The sequence below is a fragment of the Astatotilapia calliptera genome, chromosome 15, assembly GCF_964374335.1.
Source record: "Astatotilapia calliptera chromosome 15, fAstCal68.1, whole genome shotgun sequence".
In the NCBI taxonomy this organism is placed as follows: domain Eukaryota; kingdom Metazoa; phylum Chordata; class Actinopteri; order Cichliformes; family Cichlidae; genus Astatotilapia; species Astatotilapia calliptera.
The window spans coordinates 27335414-27348110 of NC_137436.1; the positions used below are offsets into that span (position 1 = coordinate 27335414).

The window sequence follows — 12697 nt, forward strand, 5'->3', positions numbered from 1 at the left end:
TTGAAGGCAGAGCTGAAGTCCACAAACAGGATCCTGGCGTAGGTTCCTGGGGAGTCCAGATGCTGCAGGATGAAGTGTAGAGCCATGTTGATGGCGGCATCTACAGACCTGTTGGCTCTGTATGCAAACTGCAGGGGGTCCAGGAGGGGGGCCGTGAGGGTCTTGAGGTAGGAGAGAACCAGGCGCTCAAATGACTTCATGACCACAGATGTCAGAGCCACAGGTCTGTAGTCATTTAGTCCAGTGATCCTAGGTTTCTTGGGGACAGGGATTATGGTAGAGGACTTGAAGCAGGCAGGCACATGACATGCCTGCAGTGAGGAGTTGAAAATGCCAGAAAACACTGGGACCAGCTTGTTTGCACAGTGTCTGAGGGTGGCAGGAGACACATCGTCTGGGCCAGGAGCTTTTCGAGCATTCAGACTCTTAAACTGCTTCCTCACATCTGCTTCATGAATATGAAGAGTAGTGGTAGGAGGAGGTGGTGTGAAATCCTCCTTTGTGTGGGGTGAGGAGGGGGGTGTTGTAGGTGAAGTGTTTGAAGGTGGTGATGGCTCTGTGGAGGGGGGAGAGGTGGGGGAACGAGTGTCCAAAGTGTCTCTTTTGTTGGGGCCGTTGGAGGTGTGAAGGCTGCCTGATGGCTCGTCAAAACGGCAGTAAACGTCGTTAAGGGTGTTGGCCAAGAGCAAGTCATCAGTGGAGTGGGGGGTTTTAGGCTTGTAGTTGGTGATATTCCTAAAACCTTTCCACACAGAGGCTGAGATCTGCTGCTGCATCTTCTCAGAGTGCTGATGTTTAGCAACGTCCACTTCTTTAGTGAACCTGTACTTGGCCTCTTTGTAGCAGTCCCTGTTTCCGCTTCTGAACACCTTTCTCTTTTCCAGCCACACCTTTTTGAGTTTAGGAGTAAACCAGGGTTTGTCATTGTTATACCTCACCCTGGTGTGTGATGGCACAATGCTGTCCTCACAGAAGTGGATATAGGAGGTGACAGTGTCCGTAAACTCATCCAAGCTGTTAGAAGCAGCCTTCATTGTGTCCCAGTCTGTAGACTCCAAACACGTGCGAAGCTCCTCCACAGCCTCGTTGCTCCACAGTTTTTTAGTCCTCACGACAGGTTTGGAGAGCTTCAGCCTCTGTCTGTACACGGGGATCAGGTGGATCATGACGTGGTCAGAAAGTCCGAGTGAAGCGCGGGGCACCGCACGATAGGCCCCGCTGATCGTGCTGTAACAATGGTCTAATGTCCCCTCCTCTCTGGTCGGGCATTTAATATACTGCTTATATTTCGGAAGCTCATGGCTCAGATTGGCTTTGTTAAAGTCCCCAAGAGCAAAGATGAGAGAGTCCGGGAATGTCCGCTCCATGTGCAGTATCTGCTCCGTGAGTGCGCACTGAGCTGCCTGCACATCCACATCTGGCGGGATGTAAACAGCGGCCAAGATGAATGAAGCAAAGTCCCGCGGAGAAAAAACGGTTTGCAGTGAATAAAAAGGTATTCCAGAGAGGAAGAGCAGTGCTGAGCAATCACTGTTACATCTGTGCACCAGCCACTATTAATGTAGAAGCAGACACCTCCACCTGTGGTCTTACCAGAGAGAGAGGCCTGCCGGTCCGCATGCAGCAGATGAAAACCCTCCAGCTTGAGAGCGCAGTCCGGGATGTCCTCACAGAGCCATGACTCCGTAAAACATAAGACACAGGAGGAGGCTAAGTCTCTGTTCATGCTTCTCATCAGGGCCAGCTCGTCCATCTTATTCCTGAGTGAGCGTACGTTGGAAAGGAAGATCCCAGGAAGAGCAGTTCGCAGTCCACGTCTCCTCAGACGCACGAGAGCGCCGGTTCGCTTTCCTCTCCTTCAGCGTCTCACTTTCCTGATCAGAGTCTCCAGTAAATCTGCCGCAGATGTGACAAATATCGGAAGTAAATCCACAGGTGTTGTAGTCCTGTAGTTAAGAAGCTCTTCTCTGGTGTAAGAATATCCAGAGGAGTGCCCAGACACAGAAGTTATGCACAAAAACAAAACAGAAGTAACGCACTGAAGCACCAGGGCATCCATACGTGGCGCCATCTTGGAGAAACTTCCTGTCATGATGTAAACACTTGGAGTCTGAGGCCAACTGGAAGTGTCTGTGAGGGTGTACCTGAATTGCACTGACTCACCTCAAGCAGGCGATGATGGCTGAACTCCTCAGAGGTGGAGGTGAGCCAGAGGAGCAGCAGGACAGCTCCTCACAGGCCTCCTTCTTGTCCCCTCAGTTTCATGGGTCAGACTTGTTTTTGTCGCCTCACGCAACAGCTTTGGGTTGTTCACCCTCCTTGGTTCACCCAAGGAGGTGGAAGAAGAATCAGGTGAGCGCCCGGACCTACCTGTGGATGGTCAGCTGATGTTCGCTCCTCACACCTTCACCCCACTCAGCTGTGATAGACAGTTAACCCCAGCAGCACAGCGTCTCAGCTGTTACTCAGTCATTGATCTTTAAAATAATTTAATTTCCCCAAATACTGACTGTATAATCTAATTCAGGATTCAGTGTGTCTGTTTGTGTGTGTGTGTGTGTGTATGTGTGTGACTTTAATAACCTGCTGCTGATGAATCTATGTGCAGGGTTTGACAGACGCTTTCAGGAAACATTTTCCTTCAATGGCGATGAAGGGCGGAGAAAACGTGGGGCGAGCGGAGAGCGTCAGCCTGAAAAGGAAGCTAAGGGGTCCTCTGAACATGCTGCTGCTAGGAAAAACCCGGAGCAGGAGTGAGGGGGAGGAGCCACTGGAGGTGGTGGAAAATGAAACCACGGTGAGACATTCAGACACCACAGTTGAAAGAGGAGCTGACCTCAAAAAATTCAGTGGATTGGAGGGAGAGGCCCCCACCCACAGGAACCTGCAGGGGGCACTGCAGAAACAGGAGGAGGTGCAGGTGGTGGAGGAGGTTCTCCTCGGAGCTCATTTGCATCAGAAGTATACAGAAGAAAGTCGAGAAACAACCAGAGCAGCAGCACGATTCAGAGGTGGAGCCTCAGTCACAGGACAAGAGAGCTAACAAGAGGGCATGGCCAAAGTTCAGGAAGTCCAGGAATTCATCATACCAGCAGAGGGAGGAGGTGCAGGGGGAGGCCCAGAAAAAGCTGCACAGGTTCTTCATCAGAGGAAGAAATAGGCGCCCACAGGAAGACATGGTGGCGGTGGGAGTGGCTCAGACGGACACTGTTCAGGAAACTGTCATAGTGGAGACTAGCGTGGAGGCGGCACAGGATCGAGCTGCAACTGGGAATCCAGGAGAACCAGCAGCAGGAGAAATGTATGAGGAGGTGAAGGAACATCGACCAGAGACCTTCCAAAGAGTTGGTGAGGTCGATGACATCACCGTGGGGAGACCACTCAAGGTTTTCAGTGACTCTGCGGACGCTGGGTCATTCCTCCATAAGAAGCTTCAGAGCTCATTCCAGGCCTTCTCCTCCTCCCTTCAGGCACCGGCAAACGGTCCGTTCATTCGAATTGAGCTCTGCCCCCAGGAGAGGGAGGAGGAAGAGGAGGAGGAGTGCTGGGAGGGCAGCTCTTCCTCACCTTATCCAGCTTATCCTCCACCTCCTCGGTTTTGACCACAGCGAGCAGCAGCTGCTTCAGATGGCTTACACGCTGGTCCGAGCTGCCGTGAATGCCGCTGTGGATCAGCTGACCAGAGAACAACAGAGCACCGCAAACTGTGTCCAGCGAGACCATGCTGAGGACGGGGAGGAGGCAGATATAGGGAGGAGGCGCTGCATACCCGAGTGAGTGTCTGCGCAGAACTTTATGTCAGGCGGAGAACAAACTGGAGCTAAAAGATGACACGAAGACGCTGACAAGCCATGATGGATCACGTGCAGAAGGAGATCAACACCTGCAGGAAGGGATCAACATCTGGAGGAGGAGATCAACAGCTGAATGATCATACAGAGTCCGTTTTTCTCTGGATCAACTAGATAAAGGTTACCTTTCTACCTGAGAGTCACAACTCAGTTCTCTCGCCACCTTAGGCTCTGCTCATGAATTATTGCTCTGTATAAAGTCACATGTTCTGCTTTTCAGTTGTAGTGATGGTTTAAATAAATATGATCTTCCTCTTCTTAGAAACTTCGCATCTCTTCTTAAAGCCACGGTTTAGAAATGATTTCTACAAGGAAAGGAGAATCACAGAAAAGAGGTGTAAAAAAACCAGAGGGCGTGGCCAAAGGTCAAGACCAGCTGATGTAATGAGCTCAGGCGTAGACAGGTGAGTGTTTGAATCAGAAAGCAGACTGAGAGGAAGAAAAGGCTATTTAGAGGTCAGAGCAGCTGGAAGTGACATCACAAAAGAGCAGAGACTAATGAGCTAAACTCTGTACTGAAGGTCAAATGATGAGCTCTTTGGTTTCTTTTATGAGGACATAAACATATAACCATTCTCACCATGTGAACTCGAGGATGAATGGAGCTCCTTAAAAATGCATTTTCTCACCTCCTCTGGTCTGTGAGCAGATGAGCCATCTGTGCGAATTGGAATTGTGACATTAAAAAAAACAATAATTGCTAAAATAAATTAAATTTCTAGTTCTAAATAAATTCTAAATGCATTTAGGACGTTTTTTACTCACGTTGTCTCTTCCACGATGTTATTTCTCTCTCCAACAATGTAGGTTACAATTATTAGCATGACCAATTATGCAAATTAGGCGATGACATCATTGAGCGACTTCTAGCGACTTTTAGGACAACCAATAGCGATTTTCCTTACTGAGGAGTTGGCAACACTGCCCTTGCTGCCAGAGCGATTGTGGCTGAGACGCAGCAGAGCGGAGGTGTAAGTGCCTGGACATGTTAGCTGCATTTAACCTTCAGTTACTCTTTATATATGTGACAGGTGAGACCTGGAGATTTGGGACCGCCCCTGGTGGGCGGAGCGGGTCTTCGCTCCTTTCATAAGCGCAGGTGTGGGCAATTGGGTATTCTTTTGCAAACCTGAAGCTGCGAGTGCTTGGTCCGAGTTGGGCAAGTTGGTGTTTCTTAACTATGAAAGTCTGATACGCGTCCTTCCCCTAAACTTCTGTTAGAACGGTAGGTTACACAAAAATGTACCACTTGAGCTCTGGCTGTTGGCAGAGGTTTACAGTTATTTGCACCCTTGTAGGTGGGAAACATTGCTCCCGTGAGAACGGTATAGTGGACTTCATCGCCACTGACCCACATTTATTAGGGTGTGACACGAACTTGTGGACAGGTAACAAAACCAATTCAGTGGAGGAATATTCCTGTGTTTTATTGTCCAGCTAGTGATCTCCTGTCTTTTATTCACAGAGTACCGAGCTGCTGCTTTGCCAGGTGGATTTCTGGCTGCGGGCAAAGGACCCGACACATCAGTGTGTTTTAATTTGTTTTAAACTGGTGTAAGCCGACAGACTGACTGCTGCGGCTGTCGATGGTTTTGGTTTTTGGTTTTACTTTTTCTGTATCAGTAGGCACCACAGATATTGATCCTTTGAGTATTTTAACCCCTTTATTTATATATATATATATATATATATATATATATATATATATATTGTCGCAGACGGTGAAGGCGCTGCAGGGAAAACAAATCCTTTTTTTGTCTCCCCGCTTTTGCATGCACAGCGGTGGGCCCGAGTGAAGACGGCACTGAAGATTTTGACTTTTTTTTCTATAGTGTTTTACCCATTTGGGGTCATGTGTGAGTTGCCGTCCATGTTTAACCTGTGTGCTATGTCGATTTGTTTTTAAACGGTTCCCCGCAGCGCTCGTCCCGTCTCACGGGCAATCGCACAGTTTTATCGTTTTTTAATAAGGTAACGTTCTTAATTGTTTTTAGGTGCTGCTGTTACACTGTTTCTTTTATTTTGTATTAAAAATTAAACTCTTTTAAACTGACTGTGCGCCTACGGCTCTGTCCTATTTTAAATAGGTACCTACCACGGGTCACATATAGTTAGGTAGGAGTCAGACCATGTTTCTTTTTAGCTGAAAAACATTACACCAGGTAACCTGCAGTGTTGAAAACTTTTCCGTCGATGTTTGCTACCCTACAATCCGCCCTACTCTGTAGTAAAATCAGCAACATCTGACTGTCCTGTTGCTCCCACTATAGCCTATTTAAAATCTAAAACTTAAAATTGTCCGTAACCTACTGTTGTTACCACTGTCCTGTTTGAAATGGATACTAACTAGCTAACTGACTGAATGCCCATTAGCCTTATAACTCCTGTTGTGTGTGTGTGTGTGTGTGTGTGTGTGTGTGTGTGTGTGTGTGTGTACAGAGCGACAGCCAGGTTCATAATGGATATAAGGAAGTTTATTCAAAAAAGGAGCCACATTCAGGTAAAAGTGTAAAATCAAATGATCTGTCTCTCAAGAATAATGTTGGATCAGTCTCAAAAAGTGCAGGATCTTGGACTTTGCAGCTCCCTCTGCAGCTGGATCCTTAGCTTCCTGTCTGACAGACGCCAAGTGGTCAGACTGGGCAGCATCACCTCATCCCCCGTCACACTGAACACTGGTGCTCCACAGGGGTGTGTACTGAGCCCTCTCCTGTACTCACTCTACACCTACGACTGCACAGCCACTAACAGCTCCAACATCATTGTGAAGTTTGCGGACGACACTACAGTGGTGGGTCTTATCACCAACGGTGATGAGACGGCTTACAGGGAGGAGGTCAGCGCCCTGACCCACTGGTGTCAAGACAACCATCTCACCCTCAACATCGCAAAGACAAAGGAGTTGATAGTGGACTTCCGGAGGTGCAGAGAAGTACACACCCCCATCACCATCAACGGCGCTGCTGTGGAGAGAGTGAGCAGCTTCCGGTTCCTTGGTGTACATCTGGCTGAGGATCTTATGTGGTCAGTACACACAAACAAAACAGTGAAGAAGGCCCAGCAGCGCCTCTTCTTTCTCAGGAGACTGAAAAGATTCGGCATGAGCCCCCGCATCCTCAGGACCTTCTATCACTGTGCCATTGAGAGCATCCTCACTGGATGCATCACCACCTGGTATGGCAACAGCACCGCCTACAACTGCAAAGTTCTCCAGCGAGTAGTGCGGTGCTCTGAACGGATAATTGGAGGTGAGCTTCCCTCCCTCCAAGACATCTACAGGAAGCGGTGCCTGAGGAAAGCGGGGAGGATCATCAAGGACTCCAGTCACCCCAGCCATAAACTGTTCAGACTACTTCCATCAGGAAGGAGGTTCTGCAGCATCCGGTCCCGTACCAGCAGACTGAGAGACAGCTTCTTCCATCAGGCCATCAGACTGCTGAACACATCATAGACACCTCACCCTCACAACTAGAACTTCAACATTTTGCACTCCATACTGTACAGTAATGCCACTGTTTTGCACATGTCTCACTCTGTATATTTTATCTTATATATTTTATTTATTGTTTACTCTATTTAATTTGTAAAATATGTGTACACACACACACACACACACACACACACACACACACACACACACGTAGAAAAATATTTAGTATACACATCCAGAAATGCATATACTATTATATATTGTACATATAATTATTAGTTTCAGATGTAGCCATTCTTGTATTTTGCTTGTTTACATTATTGTATTTTGCACAACTCTGTTGCCTGTGAAGCTCGCACACAAGAATTTCACTCACATGTGCTGTACCAATGTACCTGCACATGTGATGTGACAATAAAAGTGATTTGATTTGCATAATGACTGAAACCAGCTCACCTAAGGAACAATGGGCTGGGAGGTCAGTTCCTTAATCTTAATTATGCAGATTCTCATGACCATTGATGAACAACCACTGACCAAAACCCACTGACCAAAACCCACTGATGTGTGGTTCAGTCACAACTCTACTGAAACCTCAGCCAGTAATAGGTAGGCCAACTTTTGGACCGTCCAGTTGTCTGTATGACTGCCGCAGTACGTAGATCACATTTGCACACTATCAGAAAGTGCCAAACAGCCCTGGTGGAGTGAGGAGCTGTAAAGAGAAGCAGATGCTCTGTTTATATTCTAAAAATGTTTTAAGCTAACTTGTTTCAAAGATTCTGTACAGCAGCTTTAAATGTTTTCCAAAAGCACACATACACCTACCTTATCAGTGTTTCTCAAATTTTTTACAGTGTGTACCACCTGAGAAAATGTCAAGCTCTCCCAAGTACCACTATGAAAGCATGACACTCATAAATCTTACAACATAAAATTAGTATCTGCAGTAAAGATTTTTTCATACATTTGATACATTCTACCACAGGCAAAGTTGCCTCCATTTTTATAGTTTTTTTGTCAATATTTTGTAATAATTTATTCTGCTTTGGGAGGAGGTTTTTTTTATGTATCTGTATTATTACTGTTGACTTTTTACTCACTATGAGCATTATTCATTATCCTCCCCCAGTAATTAAGGTTAGGATATCAGGGCTCTAGACTAACCTTTTGACATGGGCGCACCGGTACGCCTAACTTTAAAAATTTAGGCGTACCGGCACAAAAGTTAGGCGCACTCAAATTTTTCAACCGCATCGCTTAACACCGCAGTTTTACATGTGCACTTTCTTTGGGGGGGGGGGAGTCCATACAGACAATATTAATTTCTAAATTATTAACTAACAAACTTGTGCTTAAAGTGCTTTGTCAATATTGTAGAAAATGTTAAAAACTTGATCATCATCTTGGCCTCCTCTGACGACCTGTTTGCTGCTGTCTGCTGCTGAAAGGCCGTGGGGAGAGGGGACACTTGGGCAGTGCATTTACTGCAGCATATAATGTGTTTTCTGGATACACTGTGCTTTTTCAGCATTCAAATATTGATGGCACCGTGTCAGAGCACTGGCTATGAATTTCAGACAGATCAGGCCTTAACTTAACAAAAACGTTATCAATAGTTCTTTTCATCTTTTCTTATTACCCACAGCTACAGTACATCCACTTCTCTCAGGCCTAGGCTGCTCACTAGGGCTGAGTATCATCACTGATTTCTATAATCCATTCAATTCCGGTTCTCAAAGTCCTGATTTGATTCAATTTAGCCTCAGACAGTCAGAAATATTATAATTCTGATCATTTATCAGTACTGATACACATGAGACTTCATCAGAATTGTGAAAATCACAGCAGATGCCTTTGTGTGAAAGTAACTGAGAATAAAACACAGGAAAACATGAAGGAGATTTTCCTGGTCAGGCTTTTTATAGCAGATAACCTTAAAAATATTCTGCAATTTTGCATAATTTTAAGAAATTTTAATTTCTTCAGTATTGAACAGCAGAAATTAGGCTTTCTTGTCCGAGGTCATTTAAGTGAAAAAAGAAAAAGCGCTGTAAACAACGCTAGACTGGTGGGTAATAATGCAGAAAACAGATTTGAGACGGGAAACTGTTCCTGAAGTACAGAGAGAGAGAGAGCTGTGCAGGAAGTGTGATTTTTATCGTGGTGGAAGCAAAACAGCAAAAGTCAGAGGGAATTCATGACGACATTGATCAAATGTGAAGCGCAGTTTGCTGCTTCTTTTGCTGCAGGCTCGGTGAATTTTGGTTGGAGAGAGGCAAAACCTGCAGCTCAGAATCAGCGCAAAAAGACGTAAACACAGCGCGGACCTGAAGAATCGCTAAGCTCCGACAGCGTGTCCGTGTTCAGGCCGTCGGGTGAGAAAGCCGAGAAAGACGAAGCTGATTCTGATGTGTTGGGTCCGCTCCGTGTTTAGGTCTTTGTGTGGAATCCGTTAATGAATTGATATCGCTTTATTCAAGCTACTCACCTCTCTCTTCCACCTGCACTTTCAACTGGACCACGGCCAATCAGAGAGGTCCCGCCCCTGACTATCTCTGATTGGTTTAGTCCACGATAGGGGCATAATGTGTGTCTGTTGTTGACCACACGGAGAGTTACAGAGATTTTTTTTTTGTTACCGGAACAGTTGGTCGCACCTGTGCGACCAAATATTTATTTTTAGTCGCACCACTGAAAAATTTGGTCGCATTTGCGACCAAATTGGTCGCACTCTAGAGCCCTGGATATGTATTTTTTTTTTATTCCAGAAGTCTCATGGTGACGTGTAAAGTTTATCTTGCCTGGCTGGGCAGTTCTCTGGGTGCTCAGCACCCCCAAAGCCCTAATCCTAGAATCGCTGCTGTAATATATCCTCAGATTATTATGATATATATATATATATATATATGTGTATATATATACATATACATATATATATATATATATATATATATATATATATATATATATATATATATATATATATATATATATATATATATATATATATATATAACATGAGAAGCTGGAGAAATACCAAGGGCTCAGAGAAGAGCTCGAGAGGATGTGGAGGGTGAAGGTAACGGTGGTCCCCGTGGTAATCGGAGCACTAGGTGCGGTGACCCCCAAGCTAGGCGAGTGGCTCCAGCAGATCCCGGGAATAACATTGGAGATCTCTGTCCAGAAGAGCGCAGTCCTGGGAACAGCTAAGATACTGCGCAGGACCCTCAAGCTCCCAGGCCTCTGGTAGAGGACCCGAGCTCGAAGGATAAACCGCCCGCAGGGGCGTGCTGGGTGTTTTATATATAACAATTAGCTAATGTTGTTCATGAGACTAAAGTCATCTCACTTTGGTAATGTAAATATAATATAGCCAATATTATATTTATTGTCAGATTATTATGATAATTATTATGATATATATATATATATATATATATATATATATATATATATATATATATATATATATATATATATATATATATATATATATATTACAGGATATATTACAGCAGTGAGCGTGAACTCTGGGTCAAAGATTCAAGTTGCAGTTATTTGTATTTCCTATCACCTTAAATCTTCACTCAAAGACAAGTATCTTTGACAGTGTATGTACAGATGTATAAGAGACAAATATTGTTCGTTTAATTTGTTGGCATTATTACATTTGGCTCAATGCCTACATATATGTGCTAAAAGAAAATGTAGGAGCTGTGAAAACTGTTTCTGATAAAATGAAGAGTAGACTGATATATTAAATATTCCTTTATTGGGTGAGAAAATCAGACCATGTCATAACTGCTTTAAGTCATACAGAATAGATATCAGAGCCTTAAACAGGCTGGCTTCTGCTAAATGGGTCAAACTGGGCAGAAAGTATACAAACACATAACATCCTTATAGAATATGATGTAACACTGTAGATCAACTTACCTCAGAATATATAAAGCATATAAACAATTACAGCAATATGATGCAACAAACACAGCAGTACTACTAATCCAAAATACTCAAAGCTTCATAGAACTGAAACAAACATTTATTTTTAGCTTCATTCTGCTGCTGATACATACTTTAGGTTTCCGAGTATTAAACTTGTTGCTGCCTTTCATAGTGTGTAACGTGAAGGCCCTGAATACTTTCTCCCACACTGAAAACACTGGAATGATAAAATTATTTGAACATTACCTAATAAGACTGATTCAGGACAGACAGTTATTTTAAACTTTTCTAGCAGTCCTTCACAAACAGGGAACAGTCTGTCTATTCTCTCCATCTGTCAGCTGCTGCTGGCTCTTCCTCCTCTTCCTCACACACTGCTGAGTTTGTCCTGGTGGATCATCAGGGGTGCAAAGCCTCACAGATGATGTGCAGCAGTGGGTCCCTCAGTCTGTCCTCACTCTGGACACTTGCAGTTGTCACACATGGAAATCAAATGTGTGATAAGCTGCAGCATTCAAACACAAGTGTGACTTATAAATACATGTTCAGACTTTTATTACACAATCAGAGAGAAAGAAAAGAAGAGAGAGTGCAGGACAGACAGACAGGTGACAGTCTCAGGTGTATACACTGCTACAAACAGGAGGATTTAGTGTTTGTGTTATTACGAGTACTAAACAAGAAGAGTTCCCAGATGGTACAGTGGACACATGTGTGACTCCTGTGATTAAAGCATCTTTCTATCAGCTTAACGAGTGAACCATCAGTTCGTTCAAACATAAGTTAAAGTCCATTTGGCTCGACACCACCGAACAGAGGCAGCAATATAACATAACTAACATTAACAGTGCAGTGAATCCTGCTTGTGCCGTGATATTCAGGACTGCAAACCGAGCAGCATCACTGACTTTCAGCTTGTTGTGTTTGTGGATATATGACTGACTTTAATTATCCATAAAATCATCACATTCTCTGTAAAATTAAGGCCAACTATTGAACGGCGTATAAAGTAAAGGCTTTAAAACCAAGTTAACACTGCAAGTACTAGCATCACTAATGTCACATAACTTTGCCGACATGTGGCCAACAGTAATGTTTTAATGTTCTTCATTATTAAACATTCGCACATAAATAAGTGACATAATATTCAGTACTTACTTTTGAAAGTTTACTCTTCGGCAATGTTCCCTCTAATTTTTCATGTGTCTGAGGGAACACACAAACTCCCTGAGCAGTCCCTTGGACCACTGTGAGCAACAGCAGACGTGTGCACTGTGGTCACGCCAGCATCGAATCCATCCAAGTTACATGGTTTATTAAAATAATCAAATTACAGCATTTACATTTATGTTAGTCTACTTTTAATTAACTGCTTTAGCCGACTTACAATGAAAATTAAAAAAAAAAATGTTATTCATGACCTGTGTAGTATGTTAACACTATTGGAAGTAAAAATAACTCCAATTTT

General features: G+C 44.2%; 1 long non-coding RNA gene across 1 annotated transcript; it reads left to right on the forward strand.

Annotated features, from left to right (window-relative positions):
* The first annotated feature begins 4879 nt into the window (after window positions 1–4879).
* LOC113037493 (uncharacterized) lies at window positions 4880–5904 on the forward strand. Its single transcript, XR_003274628.2, has 3 exons — window positions 4880–5076; window positions 5150–5239; window positions 5317–5904. It is a non-coding gene; the product is annotated as an uncharacterized LOC113037493 (long non-coding RNA).
* The last annotated feature ends 6793 nt before the right edge of the window (window positions 5905–12697 follow it).